General features: G+C 40.0%; 2 protein-coding genes across 2 annotated transcripts in view; one reads left to right on the top strand and one right to left on the bottom strand.

Moving 5' to 3' along the window:
* The window catches only part of LOC122410027 (serine protease inhibitor 3/4-like), an 82,156-nt gene that overhangs the window by 23,658 nt on the left and 37,308 nt on the right, over window positions 1-21,190 (bottom strand). The window lies entirely within an intron of this gene.
* sfl (N-deacetylase and N-sulfotransferase sfl) overlaps window positions 21,071-21,190 on the top strand; it is an 86,084-nt gene continuing 85,964 nt past the window's right edge. Inside the window, exon 1 of the mRNA XM_043418007.1 lies at window positions 21,071-21,159. The gene's annotated coding sequence lies outside the window, so the exon portion shown is untranslated. The remainder of the gene's footprint in view (window positions 21,160-21,190) is intronic.

Here is a 21,190-nt window from a genome sequence, read left to right as displayed (position 1 = left end):
TTTGTTTTACAACCAACGCTTTCAGTTCCAAGCCTTACTTGCCCACCGAGTTTCTCCACATTTTTTCTCTATTTTTGTCGTGTGACTGTCCGCATAGTGGCCGAGCCTGGAGGATATATGCGTTTTTCGTCGACGATAACGTTACTAGAGATGAAAATTCACAGTATTTTTATACCCAAGTTACGGTTGGATACTCGGACAGCCTGCAGCAAAATGGTGGGTTTTTACTATGCTCAGCATGGGCAGAAAGTGCAAGCATTTGCTTCTAAACTTGGCAACGAGGTAACACCCCGTTGGGCAACCAACGGAAACTACCTATGAACTAACTCGGCTGCATGAGATACAGCTCGTTCCCTATGAGACAATAGTTGAAGGGAATACTGACCAGATTATTTTCTGCTCTGCCGCGCCAAAATCAAGTGGAATATCGTTTTTTTGAGACTTTCCACGATTTTGCTGTGGTGTTGTTTCTGCAGTTTTCAAAGTTATTTCTTAGAAAACCCCATTTGTCTTGGTATTATTCATTATTTCTCACAGAGCCGTTAGCGGGTGTTAACAAAAACTGCACCACTCAACTTTTGTGTATTTTAATGGTCGGCATTCGGTCTCCTCGGTGGACGAGAATCCGCGTACATTTTTTCAATGCTACACGTATCACGAGCATAAATGTCAACCGTGTAAACTTTAGCCAAGACATAAATAGTGCATGGGCATCTATGAGCCATGTGGAAAAGTTTCATTATACATTCGAGAGCTGAGTTTACCCAAGTTCTGGACAGGCAGGGAATGGTTGGATGCGAGCTCGTATCTTCGACCTGTGCTAGAAGCAGCGGATGATACTTTAATATCTACTCTTTCAAGGACTTGGGTATACGCACAGTCTCCTGGCATCCCTACTTATTTTCTTGCAGTCGTAGTCGTATGGAAGGTACAAAACGACGATATCAGCATCTATGGCCCATAACTTTGACACCGAGTTAAACGAAGTCTTTGAATGCGGGCATCATTCAAACAACTAGAACTGTGAGATCTATGGGAAAACTTAGCGGCGTTGAATAACCCTACAAGCATATCAGGCCATCACAAACCAAGATTATCTTCATCTGTTTTTGCCAGGTCTGACTTCGGTTTACGGTCGCATTAGGTCATTCATCGTTTAAATAATCGCCTAATGCTAAACTGCCTTCCACGGTGCGGTTAACTCCGCCGGATGAGCTAAGAGTATTACATAACCTGACAGTTTACTAGAGCTGCGATTAATTTGACGAGCAATCGAGATAGCCCGAATATAATGGACGGGTAATCGAGCCGATTCGACAGTAACTTACACTCAAACACACTTATACATAATATTTGTTAGTGTGCTCGCGTTGGAGCAACGTTCGATACGGTAAGGGAGGACATACAATATAGACTAGGGATGCAGAGACAATTCGAGCTGGTCAGCTGCGGGCTTGGACCACGGATCCGGCCAGTAAGTTATCGACTCATAGATTATCGTCGGGACGTGCTCCGAATACCGTTAACGTTGTAGGTACGAGCTACGGAGCACCGAGCGACTTGGCTTTCACATCGATGTCACCCCGTTGTTGGCGGGGGCAGCGTTAGCCCTCTACTGCTGTTTCTGCCTTACTCTGTCCTGCCGAAAATCCAGGCCCTTTCTCCAAGGGGCTACTAGCTATACCTGTCTCCGAGTATCCCCCCGATGAGCCGACCTCCGGTGTTAATGTTTCTGAAGGTAGCATATACACTCTGCCCGAGATGCGGACACTGCATGCGAGCCAATGTTATACATACAAACTCACCATCAACTCTGTGTTCACCCACTTGGTGCCCTTGCGCCTTAACCAGTAGCATTATCAGGCTTCGCCGTGAAATTCTCCTCTGTATCTATGTGTTTATGCATATACACACACATATGTTCTCCAACGTACAATCTATCTGAAGCACGGTTTGCAAAGTGAACCCAGCATCATCTACATTACACGAGAGCTCCGTATGTATACAGTGCCGATCTCCGAAAGCCCTTCTGGCATCTTAGACCGAAATTTCTCGTCGTAGTATTACCTAACATTTACAGCAGTACATGCTTCCACAGGTATAGAGAACTCGCCAGGAGGAGAGAACCTCTGCCTTACTGATACACTTCGTCCGTCCGCAACAGAGTCCACCCTCGGTAAACATCCATCAGCCTCCCCAGACAGCTTGATTGGAGATCTATGTATACATCCCTGCCTACACAAAACGCATGTGTCCTCGAGCTAAGAGTTCCATGTCAACCATCAATGTTTATTCGTATCTGTGGATCTTTGTTCGTTTTCATTAAGTAAGGATAACGTTATAAATTGTATGAATATTTTGTACTATTCCCTGACTGCGGTGGGACAACGCTCGGTGTGAGGGTGGCTCCGGTGATCTCCCAAGTTAAGGAAGCTGCTCAGTTACCTAACTAGTCATAAAAATATTAGACCGTCGTTTCACCTGAGTAGTGGCTCATCTGTCAAAGTCGCTTTTCGGTTTCATATGGGCGCGTTTATGTGTGTTCTAAAACAAATCATAGGTCATTGACAGTTGGTCAGCTGCGCGAAATACGCGCGTTCTCAAGAAGAATACTTTGCGAAAATATGTATGGAAATAAAAGAATACTTCACAATTTGTTTGCAAATTTATTATACTGATGGTCATTCTGACTCATACATTCAATTCATTCAAATTTCAAATTACGCGCACATGACCTCGAATATGAGACGTTGCAGCATCTCTAGTGACGATCTGGAAAGGAGCGAGTGCCATGCCTTTTTTTTAGTTCTTACTCCTGTCATAAAGTCACTTTCGATAAATTTTAAACCGGATAAATGATTGGAAATGCTTCATCTCTCTATTGTTCAAATTTTCTTCCATTCTACCCATCAATAACGGAGATATGGGTAAAAATGTACAGCTACTCCGTGATTTCTCATAAGAGGCCATGTCGCAACGTGGCTTCTCGAGGCAGAAAAGAGATTACAGATATTTCGCGTTACACCCACCCGAGGATCTCAAAAATTTGTACGAATAACTTTCACATTACCATTTAACATTTTGTAAAGTTTCATATTTTTCTGTACATTAATACTGTTTCCCAGGAGAGCCTGATACTTTAATCCCGAAGCAGGGGGCAGTTGTTCCGAGTTTTTGGTAATCTCAACCAACTGATACTTGAATGCAGCCACCTGTTAACGAGTTTTCCACAGTTGCTTTTTGTTCTCATTCAAATGGAACATATTAGGAAAATGTAAAGTTAAAATCTGAAAAGGTTCACGCAGGAACAATAAAGATCGAAGAAATAACTCCAAATTTGACATCCCGAAGGAAATTTTCATATTTTCATTGCTGTTGATTCGTTATGTATAGCCTAAAATCTGTACCATTTGCAAAGTGAACTGTCGAATAACATGTTAAATATAAAACTGTGAACTCCGAATAAGTCGCGAGCTTGTGGACAATAGTAATGTCCTATGCGGCTGGTTAAGAGTGGTGTCGGTGCAACGAGAGACTACGGAGTGCGTTTCTGGTAATGTTGCCTCGGTTTAGCTACGGAAAAGGGATGACTCTCGTCGGTGATGTGAAGCGTTAAATTCGTGGTACGCCCAACTCTCGTTTCGCCACGATACGCTGATGAGTACGTAGCACCGTGCGCACTTTCGCGTGTGTACGCGAATGCAAAGTACATGTCCCTGCGAACGGTTGTTTGAACATTTAAAAATCTACGTAAGGCACGTGACGTATATGGATAGATCCGTGAAATAGATCGGGGCACAATTTCTATGCGATATCGTATTGCTCAACAGACTTTGAAATGATTCGCCAACGAGAGTTATTGGCAGAGCATCATTCCACTGTGAGATATGATGGATTACAAAGGAAATAAAGGAAAGGATTACAAATGTACAGAATACAAAGGAAAAGACGAAGAGAGGGAGAGATCAGTGAAGGTGGCAGGGATGTGCGCTGCTTTAGACGACGCGATGCGTTACCCGCACCTACCAGCATTACTCTCGTCAATAGCGGATAGATCCCAGCGTGGATTTCCGTTTCAAAATTAATTTAATCAACCGAAGGACGGTGGCATGAGTAGATTTGATGCGCGAACGCAGCGCTCAGTTCCAAAATGAACGGGAAACTCGCAACTATAGTTTCCGCAGCTCCGTACACAGATGGCGGTAATTTTGCGAGTTTGAGCCTACACGTGAAATTATATACGCACCGGATAGAAAGCGAAATATACGTACATACATATCGCCATTAATGTTCGAGACGTGATATTGAGGGGTGAAGAGTAAAAATGATTGTGCGAGCCCGGATGCGAGCTTCGACAGTGGCGATTGTATGGCCACTGAATTTATCGCACGGCTGCGAACAGAATAGTTGAAAATTACCTGGTAAATTCGCGTCACGCTTTTCAAAATTTACAATTTCGATTTGCCGATTGAAATGTTTTCTCTCTCTCTCCTTCTTCTTCCTTTTATCCTCGTACTATTTGTCGATTAATCTTCTGTTTCGTTGATACGAGATGCACGCACGCACAACGCCCAGGTAAATGCGGGTTAAATCGTATAATGAAAAATTCACACGATTACAAACAAAAAAGCACACTCGCGAGCGGAATTGAACTGTCGTCCTAACTCCATTCAGCGTTATCACCTGGGAATCTCTCTCGATTTGGGGATTTTTAACATTCGTATAGAAGCAAAGTATAAATCAATGACAAGGATCATCTCGATTGGACTTCATGACAATCGAGGTTTTTCGTTTATTTCTATCAACTCAAACATTTCCTCAAATCTCTGTCTCTATTAGACGAATAAACGGATCCAACTTCGATGCATCAACGAATATTAGCTAAACGCTTGGACTCATGAAAATTCATGGTCTCTTTACCGTGGCAAATGTTTTGAATGTTTTCTCGGTAAAGGAAGCAAGGAAAAAGAGGGTGAGAATTGTCATTAAATCTGCTAACACTTCCGTTGAAAACTTCGGTGAAACTCATTTCAACAAACCGTAATGAGATTGAACGTACAACCTGAATGGTCGTGTTGGCGACACGTGTACGTATATCGTATGTACGCTTCGGTACGAGAGTATTTCCAGAACGTCGAACTGGGAATTGAACGAGCATTAGGCTTTGTTAGCTCGAAGTTAAATTACGAGACTGGTTCATGGGCCAAATGTGCTACAGGACTTTTACGAAAACAGACGCATATACAACAGCGTTGGTTTTATTATTTCATATACGTCCACATGAGCCACTCTGACTCAATGCAAAAGAGCGATCGTCCAGCTCTTTTCGATTAAAGTTCTATTTTCCATCGGCCCAGTGGACATCTAATTACTTAAAACAATTTCATCACACACTGCGTTTTCAAACTTTTAACACAAAATTCAACGAACTTCTCTGTTTGCGACTCTCAAAAATCTGATATAAATTCTCCAATTGAAGAATAAACCATTTTTCGGGCACTTTTGAATTTTGTAAAATAACCAAAAGTTGGGATACAAAGTGAAATTCGATTCACATTCCATGGAAATCACTTTTCCACGGTTGCATTATCAAGCAAGTTTATCGGTGTGCAAAAAAATGTATCTGATTCCAATAAAAGTGTTTAAATATGCCAATGAATTGTTGCTTTGGTGAACGAAACCATTCAGAATAACGAATTCTTGCGTTCAATCTGCATTTGAAGATTTCAACATATTTTTGAAGAATTAATAAACAGGCGAGTATCGTTAATCGATAACTAGACGACAGATTTTATTCTTGGTACACGCCCCAAGACATGTTTTTGCAAAAATACTTAGGATGCTTAGCACATGGAATGAACGACAAAAAGGGGCTTTCTTGTTCCCAAATAGCTTCCTTACCGTTCGTCCATTCACGAATAAACGAGCAGCCCAATTTTTTCATTCGTTCGTCTCTCTCTCTCTCTCTTTCTCTCTTATTTTTTTGCTAACGTATGCGGGTGGTGAATTTTTCTCTTGCGCGTTCACTCCGACAAATTGAAAACTCGTTTCTACCTTGTGATCCGGAGTAGACTGATCGTACCAAATACCAGAGCGCCGGTTTTGCTTAGTACGTACTACGAACTTCTGATGCAAGCTTTTGCATGCATCCAAGTTTTTCTTATTTCGACAAGAGAGTGTGGGTAAGATAGTTGAAACTATAAAGCGAGAGGGAAAGAGAGAGAGAGGCGACGACGATTGCGAAAGGGAGGTTTCTTGTTAGCCCCCGTTCAAGGGAAGGGATCACCTATAACCTGGGTATATATAAGTATATAAATATTATTCAGTGTGCAAGGCGGAACAGTCTTTAGCCAAAATATATATCGCGTATGTACGATACCCAACAACATTTTGCGTTCTCCGTGGTTCCCACTGCTGCTGCTGGTGCTTGCATTATTTATGCGTTACTCGGCACTCCTCTCCTCCCACTCCCCGTCCCCACTCCTCTCTCCTTCTCCCCCTCTCCCATCTCACTCGACCGCGTTTGCGGAAATACTACTTTCGGAACTTTGGAAACTTCTGACGGAAACCACCGGGCGCGGCAAAGCGGAAATTTATGGATTTTGTTTGGAGTCCTGCTTGCGCGCTATATATCGGGAGATGTGCATAAGGGTGAAGACTCTTCTGATGGGATAGTGAAAAAGGGTGGGAGGGAGGGAGAGAGAGAGGAAGAAAGAGTAACTCTACTGTGATTTACAGCCATAGTCCATCGTTTATATTCCGGGTGGGGCAAGGGCAGCGGGGAAAAGGGAGTATAATCGAAGGGGGTAACTCGTGAAAGCTCTGCTTCAGCTGATATCGAGTGCGGGACACGCGCCACGTTAAATGTATAGAAGCGACACATGGCGTGCAATTTTACGCACCGTAGCATCTATTCCAAGGGCCTTCTTACACGTCTACATGTTTACAGTTACACACACCTGTATAGGTAGAAATAAAAGTGACGATTCCGTTGCTCGTGACTATTTATAGTGAGATTTATTTCTCAAAAAATCATGAAAAATATTGACTTCAATGCATGCAGATTATGGAGATAAATTGATGAAAATTTTCTTTGAATTTCATTGATAAATGTTACGATTTTTTGCTAGTGAATTAATAAAAATCCTTTTCATTATCCATGTTTGGCTTCGTACTGTAATGGCTTCGTGCCATTATTCCTTGGTGTATTCCAACTGGCTTATTCACCTTGCTCGACCTTCATTGAAGCCGGATTACAAGAACACGGCAAAGTTGAAATTTTTTGGATCGATTGATCAATTTCTTTCTTGCACACACTCCTGTGTTCATTTTCATGATCTTCCTTGTACTCATCAGCATTTTCCCCGCTTACCATTCTGCTCTGGGCGCGCAGCCTCAATTATCTTTAATTACAGATCTTGTTGTGCCCATTACTCGATCTTAGTCAGCGTTAACCCATATGCATGCCTCTTCTCAATATCCGGTGCGCGAGTATGAAACTTTCATGAAGCGTTCGGTGATTCTCAAAGAATATTCAACCCAATTTCCGCTCTTCGTTGTCCCGAGAGTATTTATTCGAAATACTCTGGAGCACATCCGCTCCGCTCAAACGGATGCTTCCAAGCGATATCGAAAGAATCGGCGTATAGGAAGCGCAAGAAAGAGCAAAGCGGTCAGCCAGAATGAATGAAATTCGATTGCACTGTTTTATCGCTCGTTTTCTCGATAAGAACAAATTAAACAAAAACGAAAAATGAGGTGTTCCTTCTAGACAAGAATCCGTAGCCACCACATGCTCAAACGATTCGATAAAATTAATACCAAATGTTTCCGCAGCTCGAATTCTTGAAATTCAAATTCCCGACTATTTTGTCTGTGCTTTTGCAAAGTTTATTCATCCAAGGCCCAAATCATCTTCATTCCCAACAGTCTCAAGGACTAGGACCAATCCATGTAAACCGAAAGACTCAATCATAAAATTGTGTAATCACGATTAATGTACGTTTGGGAATACATGCAACGAATAATATTCCCCACTGTTGAGTTACAGATATCCCTCCACGTTGCAACTCTATTTGACAGGCCATATTGCAAACGTGGTTGCAGACGAATGTAAATATATGTGGGTATTACATGCTGCATGTACATAAATTTATGTAACGATTGGCTCATGTATTCTAATGTCTTCTGATGATGCTTCATAAGAGCTGCCTCGTTCATCGATCGTTTTCAATTAAGGGTGCTGCAAAAGTATGTGCGCGCGTATACCCTTGTGTGCACAAAGCATGAGAGTACGTACACATATTCTGAAGCGAGCAGCGATCTCATGTTACGGATTCACCCTCGATCGTTCGTCGCATACGCTTTTGCATACGCCCTGGTGACTCTTGACGGTTGCTCCTCGTCAAAGGGTCCATTTAATTAGCACCTCTGCTGAGTTCTATCTCCAATAGTTCGTAAATTCTGCAGACGTGTGCAAATTCAAGCAGTCTATCACACGAATGTCACGTTCGATGTACAAATATATCAGCGTAGAGGAGACTATGGGTTAATCGAGGAACGATGTTTCGCTTACTTCATTCATCTGTAAACGAACTTCCGGGTTAACCAGCTGAAAGCTGCCCTGGTAACAACCGAATCACCAGCGGAAGTTTGCTTCAAACTTTTCAGTGCTTCTGATTTATCGAGCTGGTGAACCTTGCACAGGTAACAATCTGGTTTTATCAAGATGCTTCTTCATTAGCATTATTGATGCATAGTTTCGTAATAGTAAATATTGCAAATAGTGAAATTTACGATACGTATTACTAAAATTTACAAAACGCTTGATGAATTTTATGGTGCATCATGATCAAATGTCTGCCCTAACGTAGCTATCGATCACTCGTTTCCGAATTTCGTAGCACACTGATATATATAGAAATAGGCCAAGCATAGACATTCGTACGGAAATTTTGATAATGCGGGTCGATAAGATTCACCGTGACGTCGAAATTCACTAAATACTCCGGTAAAAATTTCTACTGTGAACAACGAATATTGTTTTTTTTATAGGAGAATTCAATTTCTTTCCCATAATAATATCATGAATTGCAGCTCGTCACCGCACTATCGTGACTGGCCGGCAATTTTTCAAATTTAATTCTCTTCGTGCAGCAGACACGAAATTACATTTATCGTTGAATCAATCTTTACTGCTGATTTCTTCCAAATCTTACATCTGCCCTGCATCTTAGAAGTTTATGAAAAATTTCTCCGTACCGTTCTCCTACTCCAACACAAATTCTTTTCTCCTGAAACCTGTATTAAGGTAGATTCCTTTTAGACTTGTGTGTCCGTCTCTATTTTTATGCACGTGGCAGAGATAGACAACAACCTTGAAAACGTACCTTTTCCTCGTAACAAATTGAATGGGAAGAAAATTTTTATTCCACTCTGTCGGCAGTGAAAGAAAATATTTCACGAATACTTGGTTTTATGATGCACGAGAAACGTGTGTTTTTGTCTCTTCCCCCATCAATAATGTAATAACAATTTATCGGTAATCTCAAAAATATTTCTCAATATTTCTTATTCCCCTTGGTACGACTTTAAGAATACTGTCGTTTCGTCGTAAAATGAATAAACAAAATGAGAAAAGAAAATGTTAGTACGCGACCAGAGTGGATTTACTCTCCGTGTGAAAAGCATTTCGCGTTTTCACACACACACATAAATATAGCGACTGCAATGAGGTAAAAAGAGCTTTTAATTTTTCCTGTAAATCTCGTTAACTCTTTCATTGCAGCAACGAGAGAGGCAGAAAGCGCGAAATGGACATAATGCTTCCCGGAGCTGCTGTCGCTGCGTTCAAAGGTAATGTGGGACCAATTCATACACACATATTTTATATAAAAATGCGGAACGTTGAATTATTATTTGTCGTTAAAAATAACGATAGTATGGTCTTGGGTTGATACACGGAAAGACTTTTATAGTCAAAATTACTTCGTTTTTATAGTAACGTCGGACCACATCGATATTATAATGATAACCGCTACAGAGTGTGTCAAATAATGCAAAAAATTGGGGAACCATTACCATACTTCATAGTAAATAAGGCGCTGTGATATATCAAAAATAAGCACCGAGCGAATTTTGATCAAAAACATAGTGAATAATGAAATGATTTGATGAAAATTTAGGAGATAACATAGCAGTCGTTTCTCTGTGATATACGAAAAATTGCATAGTTTCGTATTTTTCCTTTTACCACACTGAATTTTGCTCAATAACATAGCAAAATTCATGCGCCCACGAATGAGGCGTTGCGAGTATAAATATGAAAATTAACCAGTGGCGCATAGTAAAATTTCAAGCAATTTATCCAGTCCAATTCACCAATTTTTAACACTTCGTCAAAGACACGAGTGACATTCGGATATCGATACATCGTTCGATGTAAGAATGTCGCAGACCTAAATTTTGCCTGTCGTACATAGTAAAATTTTGAGAGAACTGCTTTCGGCATTAAAATTACTATGCACTTTGGTGAAATGTAATAGAATGGCGATATAGAACAGCGCTGCTACGAAACATAGCAAATTTTTCTAGCAAATTCATCCGAAATATTCGTATAAAAGTCTCTCCGTGTACACAAGCAGAAGCTCCCTTTAGGAACTAGCCTGGAAACAACGTCTGACGGTCTTCCCGGAGCTACTGGAATTGTTTATAGGGAATATAATCTGAAGAGCATATAGTTACTAGGGACTGAGGGTTCGATGCATCCATGCATATAAACAAACGGAATATCTAACGTTGAACAAGCAAAGCTTAGTCACAATGAGGTTTTGTTTTAGTTTAACAAGCGAACGACTACGAATGCTGTGCATTGCGATAACGTCGGTGTGAATTTGCATGTAAAATAAAAAAATAGGAATGTCATCGAACAGTAAGAAATCCCTTCGCAATGGTGAGCTCGTGTTGGATTTCCGGATAAGCGAAACGGTCTCACGTGCTTTCCAGATAGAGTTTGAGAGAAATCGAAAACAGCCCATTCTCCTGGTCAGATACGCGTTGAATTTGAAATTCTAGTTATTTTGGAATTCTTGGCAACGCGAGACTGAATCGCGCGGTTCTAGAGAACGTAAATGCACAACGGAATACGAAAAATAAAGTTAACTATATTTTTCTAGAGATTTGAAAATGTGCTAAGAGCATGCAACAGGGATGCGCGCTTTTGGCATTGTATTGCGAATAAATTGCCGGTCGTTTTGTCCTGCCTTTCCCCAGGGTCTCCACATCGTACTCGCTCAACGCTCACACACAGGGAGACAGACGCAGCAAGAGAGAGAGAGAGAGAGAGAGAGGACGAGTGAGTAGAATTCGAAATTGGTGCACACCGATGCAGCGCACCAGAATATACACGCCGTCAATGTGCCTCCACTGTTTGTCCAGCCTCGAGCGTTGAACGTGAGCTCGGCAAACGGTACGTAAATAAACGAGATCTCGTGGAGTAGTCCCTCGCGTAGACTGAAGGCGGACAGAGCGTGGTGCGAGAAACTTCACACTCGCGTATAAACTTAATACGATATACATACGTACATTTATATAGATAATATAAAACGTATGTGTGAGAATGCTCCACGAAGATATACAGAGAAAGAGTCGCTGAGAGCGGCCTGACCCGAGCGAGTGCTGGCGGCAAAGCGCGAGCTGAACAATTGCCGAGCCCCGGCGGTCATTGAAGCTGATTATACAATGAGGAAAGGTTGAACGCAAAAGCGTCGCTTGCCGAGAGAATCGATTCGATGGTCCCAAAGATCCCGTCCAGCCTCTAATAACTCGCAAGAATGCGTATTAAGCTTTTGGTGATACTCTTCAAATCATTTTGCGATAAAAAAAAGTCTCCCTTTTCTAATCAACTCACTCATCCCCATACGGCTCAGCCAAGTTTGCTTATCCCTGATGAGAAAATTTGAGAAAATTAATGTCTTCAGTCGTTTTTCGTTAATCTCGTGTTTCATTTTTTACGGGGGTGCTGCTTTAAAAAGTCAAAAAAATGGATTGTTTTTGGATAGACGGAAATGACTCAGCATAGCGAACTTTTCGGTAGAGTTTCAAGGATACTTCGAGAGTACAAGAACATTATTTTAATGTGAGAATTATACTAATTTGTGTATGGTTTATGCTCAAAGTTTGATTATCGAAATTTCTCAGCTGTGTACAATGTGGAGGTCGTAATTATTGTCTGCAATGAAAATTCCAAATTTTTTTTCCATTTTCATACATTTTCTTTCCACACGAACCTATAAAATACCGAAAAAATTGAGAAATTCTATGTTTTTAGGGAGTTTGAAAAAAAAAGCTTCTAAAGAAGAAGAATATCACTTCAACGTGCTGTGAATATAGAATTTCGCAATTTTTTCGCGTTTTTATAGGTTCGTATGGAAAGAAAATATATGAAAATGGAAAAAAAATGAAATTTTTGTTGCAGACAATAATTACGATCTCCACATTGTACGCAGCTGAGAAACTTCCACAATCAGACTTGGCGCATATAAACCATGTATACAAATTAGTATTTCTCACATTAAAAAAATATTTTTATACTTATGAAACATCCTTAAAACTGTACCGAAAAGTTCGCTATGGTGAATTATTTCCGTCTATCCTAAAAACATTCTCGAAAACGATCGATTTTATTGACTTTTTAAAGCAGGACCCCCATAATTGGTAAAAAAAAATCGCTCGGAGATTCTTTACAGCAAGAATTGCAACGACTTCCAAACAAACGAGATCATAATAGCGAATTCCTATACATGAACTGGCTTAACTTGCTAACCATCGAGAAACTTACTTTTTTCATTGCATTTTGATCGTTAAAAGGGTTGTGTTAACATCGAACCACCTTCCCTGTTACCCTCCTTTTTTCTGTTATTTTCAACTGTTTCGCAAGAAAAAGGGAGCACGGTCTCTACGAATAATTGACTGATGTTGCTTTGCACATGCAGGGACAAGAGGAGAGGTGACTCCAGTGGCTTATCGTCTCCAAAGAGTTTGAGCTCGAGGCTAATAGTTGAGACATTGTATGAAGAGCGTCAGCAGCAGCTCAACGCCAATTTTTCAGTTGGGCATATTTCGACCGAGTCCGATACGTAGGCTCTTTTTGCAATTCGTAAACGGACGTTTGAGTGACAATGAAAAAATCAGTTTCATGTGGAATAAAGTCCATCAAATTCTGGGCATACCTTTCTCTCTTTGTCTCTCGCTCTTTCTGGTTTTTTCTCCCTTTCCTTTTCCTACCCAACGTTCGTAACCGCACATTAAAAAATGATGAAAACTTATAAAAATGTGGGTTCCAAAGTTACGAAGAAAACCGCAGCTATTTGACGATTTCCTGTGAAATTCCCGATCTCACTTGGTCGCAGCATTGATGTTTTCCAATCAAGTGTGAATTAAATCGTACAATTTGACAACGTTATACTCGATTGTACAGAAAGAACTGATATCAGGACAAGAAGGAAAAGGCTCATTACAATAAACTAGATTTTACCCACGACTTCGCTCGCGTTGATTTGAAAAACTTTGCCAGGAGGAATAAGACACCGACCAGAACTAAAAGTAGCCTGTGTTACTCTCCGTCCTTTCAACTAACTCTATGCCAAAAATCAAGTCGATTGGTTGTTTTGTTAAAACACGAATGGAGGACAATTTTTCGTGCAAAAATACGAATGTTCCTGTAAATCTCCCTTGGGAATTTGATTTTTTCCATGCCAAAAATCAAGTAGATTGGTTGCTCAATTAGGGCCTGAAGGAAGGACAAACGAGCAAACAAACAAACACACTCTCACATTTGTAATATTGTAGGATACAAGCGGTGTGTTTGTTAGATGTTTCATATCGAGCGAGCGTAGGAATTGGGTGAAAAAAAATAAAACAAACAAAAAAAAATGAAATGCGGGATGTGAAAAAAGGTGAGATCAATGTCGGAAATTGTAATGGAATGGTCAGTAAAGATTACTATTAATTTATTTTTCTTATTTGTTAATTAATAAGTCATAAATCACGATCTCATTTATAAACACGACAATATTAGTTAGGATTAGGATTAGGACTTCAGTGCTTGACGATTTAATAAATAATATTTCCACATTTTTACAGGATATTATCCGCGTGTAAATGTCAAGAAAAAAGAAAGGATAAACGTAGAAAGAATTGGTCCACAATGTGCTGGAAGGATAAGTGAAGCTAGTTTGTATTTTGAGAATTTTTATTGCTTTTAAATCTAGTATGCATAATTAGCCCTAATCCCTCACTTATTCAGAAAAATTTTCCAGCAAACGTCACAGAGCAACAAAGGTTTCTCGACTGATTCTGCAATTATTAAGAGATTATCATCTGTTTTTATGCTAGCTCGGGTTATAAACTTAAAACACTTTACGCGTACAAGTGCATGCATTGTATCTATACGATGTACTGCACAAATTCATTTTCAACATTACACACAAGCTTGGCGTGCATGGTTTTCAATCGGAAGCTCGGGAAGAGACAATTGTTCAAATTTACTATGAAAACAATAATTAATTAGAATTGTATGAACGAGTGTGAAAAAAACCGATCCCCCAATAAAATAAGAGGGGCCCTGTTATATATCGATTTGGTAAATAATACAGATGGGTGAAATTTGTGGATAAAATTGAACAATTAAACGAACGGATAAAGAAATGAAATCAATCAATCCCTTTATACGCCTTTATCTTGTACGGATAGATACGGCCATTCTTTCATGCCCATACGCATTTTAATTTATCCACGCGTCACTTTCACTCGTTTGTCCGTACACTCTTTTTTTTACCAAATGGGCAGATGATTGGATGAATTACACAAGTATTGAAATGGATGAACAAAGAAGTAAGCTGTGTAAACATTGATTTGAGAAAAGAAAACGCGTTGAATACGAAACATTTGGAGTAATGAATTTATCAGTCAAACTAGTCAAGAATAGATATTTTTCTTTGTGTACACAGCGCGGGATCTCACGTCGAACTACTCAATAAAATAGTTGGATGGAAAAGGGATGGCAAATTAAAAAACAATTACATGAGAGGATCATCAAGTTTTCTTCAAATATATGGACGGATGAGGCATTCCTTCGCCGAGCTTCCGATTGAAAACCATGCACGCCAAGCTTGTGTGTAATGTTGAAAATGAATTTGTGCAGTACATCGTATAGATACAATGCATGCACTTGTACGCGTAAAGTGTTTTAAGTTTATAACCCGAGCTAGCATAAAAACAGATGATAATCTCTTAATAATTGCAGAATCAGTCGAGAAACCTTTGTTGCTCTGTGACGTTTGCTGGAAAATTTTTCTGAATAAGTGAGGGATTAGGGCTAAAAGTGTACACGAATGAATTCCACAAGAACCTTAATTCATTCACTGTACTTGGCTACGTTAGAAAATGATCTCATTTTTTTTTATTTCCAAAATTCAGAATTATTACAGGAAACGTAATTCATTCACTGTATATGTTACAATAGATCTCATATTTTTTCACAGTTAAACATTTTTTAAAATTTATTTATTGACAATGCGAATATAGAAAATCATTTAAAACGACGGTCACGACCTTTTAATACTTGGCGTGCCTTTTTTACTTTTTGAAGTTTTAATATTTACTGATTTCACTTCTTTTTGCGAGGCGTGACAACTATACAGGAATCGTATTTCATTCACTGTATTTGTCAACTTCAGAAAACGATGTCATTTTTTTTTATATTTTGACGTTTTTTATTGATAATGCAGATATAGAAAATTATTGGAAACTACGGTCGCGACCTTTTAATAATTGGCGTTCTTTTTTTACTTTGTCAATTATTTTTTTTCTAATTTAGCTTATTTTTTAGAGGCGTGACAATATTTACTTAAGAAAAAAAATACATTCCTCGTCTTCGACGAAAATTTTTAAAACGATTTGTTTCAAGTTGAGTGCTTTTCTCTATGTGCCAAAAGCAATCGACACAGCCAATTTTTCTATGTAGACGGACGAAAACTGTGCTTTTATGTTCATGTGAGTTGAAACCTTTTACAAGCAATAATGGTGACGATTTTGATTATCCATTCAGCAAATCGAATTTTCCAATGAAAGATTGGGAAATTCCTATGCAATGGGATGATATTTTCATTTTCTATTCCTTTTTTTGAAAAGCTCCACTTGTTTACTTGGAAAAATGATTTTTGAAACTATCTTCTTTTCATTCATGGATTCCATGTTGACATGGACACTGTCAATGGTTTGCAATGTCCAAGGAGATGTTTCCATGGTATTCAATGTCTAAGACCACAGCTTTATGGTTATTGGTGACCAGTGATATTTTTTCATGGTCTTCTGTAACGTCTGAACCTGCCTCGTCAATGCAAACTATTAAATCGCAGATCTAGATATCGATAACTATGAGGAAATATATCTTAAACCATTGCACCGTTTACCTAAATATCGGGAAATATAAAATTGTCGAATATATATTGAAAAATACGAAGGCATCCACCTAGACATCGAAAACCCCATAGTCGCCAAACTAGACATCGAAAACTATAGAGCCGACGACCTAGATATCGAAAACCTTAGAAAAACTCACCACACTATCGGAAACTATGAAGCCATTGACTTTCATATCGGGAACCATGGACAAATTCACCTTAACATCGGAAACTATGGAGCTATCGACCGGGATAGTGAAAACTATGCAGTCAACGAAAACAATGGGAAAACATACCTGGACATTGAAAACTACGGAGCCGTTGATCTAGACCTCGAAAAGCATAAAAAAACATACCAGGACGACGAAAGCCATGGAGAAATATACCTAGCCATCGAAAACCATGGAGCTGTCGACGTAGATATCGAAAACAATGGAACCGTCGACCTAGACCATGAAAACCATGGAGAACCATAACCAAACATCGAAAACTATGGAATTGTTGACCTAGCATCAAAAGCCATGACGGAATATACCTGGACCACGAAAACCATGAAGGAACATACGTAGACATTTAAAACTATGAAGAAATATACCTGGACATCCAAAACCATGGAGGAATATACCTAGACATTGAAAAATATGTAGACACATACCTAGACATCGAAAAGTATGGAGTCATCGACCTAGATCACGGAAATGATGAAGAAATATACCTAGAGAACAAAAACTATGGAAACTCAGACCTAGCCATCGAAAACTGTGGAACCATCAACTTGGACCACGAAAACCATGGAGAAACATACCCAGACATCGAAAAACATGCAGGAATATACCGGAACCACGAAAACCATGATGAAACATGCCTAGACATTGAAAACCATGGAGGAATATACCTGGACGACGAAAAACATGGAGGAATATACCTGGACCACGAAAACCATGAAGGAACATGGTTTTCGTGGTCCTTCATACTTGGTCATTGAAAACTGTGGAGCCGTCGACCTCGACTGCGAAAACCATGAAGAAACATACCTAGACCACGAAAACCATGGAAGAATCTACGTAGACCACGAAAACCATATCCAGACATCGAAAACCATGAAGGCATATACCTAGACATCAAAACCCATGGAAGAATTATCCTAGACCACGAAAACCATGAAGAAACATGCCTAGACATTGAAACCATGGAGGAATATACCTAGACATCGAAACCCATGGAGGAATTATCCTAGACCACGAAAACCCGAGAGAAACATAACTGGACATCGAAAACTGTGGAGCCGTCGACTTCGACTGCGAAAGCCATGAAGAAACATACCTAGACCACGAAAACCATGGAGGAATCTACCTAGTCCACGAAAACCATGGAGAAACATATCCAGACATCGAAAACTCTGGAGGAATATACCTGAACCACGAAAACCATGGAGGAATCTACCTAGACCACGAAAACCATGGAACAATGTACCTAGACCACGAAAACCATGGAGAAACATATCCAGACATCGAAAACTCTGGAGGAATATACCTGAACCACGAAAACCATGGAGGAATCTACCTAGACCACGAAAACCATGGAACAATGTACCTAGACCACGAAAACCATGGAGAAACATATCCATACATCGAAAACCATGGAGGAATATACCTGGACCACGAAAACCAAGAAGCAACATGTCCAGACATTCAAAACCATGAAGGAATATACCTAGACATCAAAACCCATGGAGGAATTATCCTAGACCACGAAAACCATGGAGAAGCATACTTGGGCATCGAAAACTGTGGAGCCGTCGACCTCGACCGCGAAAACCATGATAAAACATGCCTAGACATTGAAAACCATGGAGGAATATACCTAGACATCGAAACCCATGGAGGAATTATCCTCGACCACGAAAAGCCGAGAGAAACATACCTGAACATCGAAAACTGTGGAGCCGTCGACCTCGACTGCGAAAACCATGAAGAAACATACGCAGACCACGAAAACCATGGAGAAACATATCCAGCCATCGAAAACCATGGAGGAATATACCTGAACCACGAAAACCATGATGAAACATGCCTAGACATTGAAAACCATGGAGGAATATACCTGGACGACGAAAAACATGGAGGAATATACCTGGACCACGAAAACCATGAAGGAACATGGTTTTCGTGGTCCTTCATACTTGGTCATTGAAAACTGTGGAGTCGTCGACCTCGACTGCGAAAACCATAAAGAAACATACCTAGACCACGAAAACCATGGAGAAACATATCCATACATTGAAAACCATGGAGGAATATACCTGGACCACGAAAACCATGTAGGAACATATCCAGACATCGAAAACCATGAAGGAATATACCTAGACATCAAAACCCATGGAGGAATTATCCTAGACCACGAAAACCATGAAGAAACATGCCTAGACATTGAAAACCATGGAGGAATTATCCTAGACCACGAAAACCCGAGAGAAACATACCTGGACATCGAAAACTGTGGAGCCGTCGACCTCAACTGCGAAAGCCATGAAGAAACATACCTAGACCACGAAAACCATGGAGGAATCTACCTAGACCACGAAAACCATGGAGAAACATATCCATACATCGAAAACCATGGAGGAACCTGGACCACGAAAACCATGAAGGAACATGTCCAGACATTCTAAACCATGAAGGAATATACCTAGACATCAAAACCCATGGAGGAATTATCCTAGACCACGAAAACCATGGAGAAGCATACTTGGACATCGAAAACTGTGGCAACGTCGACCTCGACCGCGAAAACCATGATTAAACATGCCTAGACATTGAAAACCATGCAGGAATATACCTAGACATCGAAACCCATGGAGGAATTATCCTCGACCACGAAAACCCGAGAGTAACATACCTGGACATCGAAAACAGTGGAGCCATCGACCTCGACTACGAACACCATGAAGAAACATACCTAGACCACGAAAACCATGGAGGAATCTACCTACACCGAGACAACCATGGAGGAATATACCTGGACCACGAAAACCATGAAGGAACACGTCTAGACATTGAAAACTATGAAGGAATATACCTAGACATCAAAACCCATGGAGAAATTATCCTAGACCACGAAAATCATGGAGAAACATACCTAGACATCGAAAACTGTGGAACCGTCGACCTCGACCGCGAAAACCATGAAGAGACATACTTAGACCACGAAAACCATGGAGAAATATACCTTAGACATCAAGCACTATGGAGAAATACACCTGGACATTAAAAACTATGGAGAAATACACCTGCACATCAGAAACCATAGAGGAATATACCTAGACATCGAAAACCATAGAGGAATTATCCGAGACCACGAAAACCATGGAGGAATATATCTGGACATCGAAACCTGTGGAGCCGTCAACCTCGATCGCGAAAACCATGGAGGAATATATCTGGACATAAAAAACTATGGGGTCGTCCACCTAGAAATCGAAATTCACGATAGAATGTACCTAAACCTAGTCCTCCAAAACCCATGATCTATCGCCTTAGACATCCTCGAAAAATCCAGCGGCGTCGACCAGAATTTTATATTTTTTTATTTTTATTATTTATTATTTAATGTTATTCGTATTATTCAATTTTTTTGTTTCATTATATTATTATCATTTTATATTATATTATATTATATATTAATTATAATAAAATATTTATTATAATAATATTTTATTATTAATTAATATTAATAAATAAAATATATATTATATAATTATATACATATTTTATGCGCAAACCAGGAGCTGGTATTGCCCCCGCTGTGCGCCCATTCTCTGTCTCTCTCGCTCGGCGACGCAGAAAGAGAGGGGGTAGCCGCGTTCAGCGTAGTGCGTGACGTAGAGTGTGACAAAAGTAAGAAATCGTGCAAAGGACGTAAGTCCAAATGTAAACAAGCGTAACTTACGCCCCTCTGTCTCTAACAAAATGAAAATCCCGAAATGATGGATTTTAAATCACTAACGTTACATATCTCAGGATCTACTGGACGGATTTACTTGCAACAAAGACCAATGGAAAGAGAAAAATCGAAAAAAAATCGTCACAAATTTTCAAGTTCTTTTATGAAATGGTTTATTTGTGAGAGCCATTTGAAAATTCTGTGACGTCATAAAACCGGCATATTCGCGTATATAAGAGTAGCGGCAGGGCTCGCGCTGGCTTTTCTTTTGCGCTGCAGTTTTTCCTTTTAATACTTGGCGTCGAGCCGCTACCGCGTCTCTTGATAATGCCTTATTTAGAGCAACTCCACAACACAGCGAACAGCGAATGAGCCTGTGAAGAAATCGTAAAATTTGTTCGATCGGTAAAACAGTTTTCGATCACGCGATTGTGGGGTACTGGAGAGAAGGCTGCTCTGCACCAGCTCGAGTATGATTTTCCAGAATCGGGTGCACGTGAATTTTCCTTCCATAAAAAACATGACACGCGAGGGTTATCTAAGACGGAAACTACGGGTCGTAGGTTATCATTACTCCGGAGCTTTTCGGTCGCAGTTTTAGCTCAGATGTTCGGTGAGGAATTGAATTTTCAAGCAGTATCGATATGTTGAATCTAGAGTAAGGAAGAACGAGAGCGCATAGCAATTTGAGAGTCGGAGGCACATTCACCTCGGAATTCCGCAACGTGCCGAAGAGACCGCCACAACAAAAAAGGTTTTACAAATTACACTTTTTTACTCAAACA

This window comes from Venturia canescens, chromosome 4 (assembly GCF_019457755.1).
Source record: "Venturia canescens isolate UGA chromosome 4, ASM1945775v1, whole genome shotgun sequence".
Classification (NCBI taxonomy): domain Eukaryota; kingdom Metazoa; phylum Arthropoda; class Insecta; order Hymenoptera; family Ichneumonidae; genus Venturia; species Venturia canescens.
Note: the sequence above shows the minus strand (reverse complement) of the source record. Positions and strands in the feature narration are given on the sequence as shown.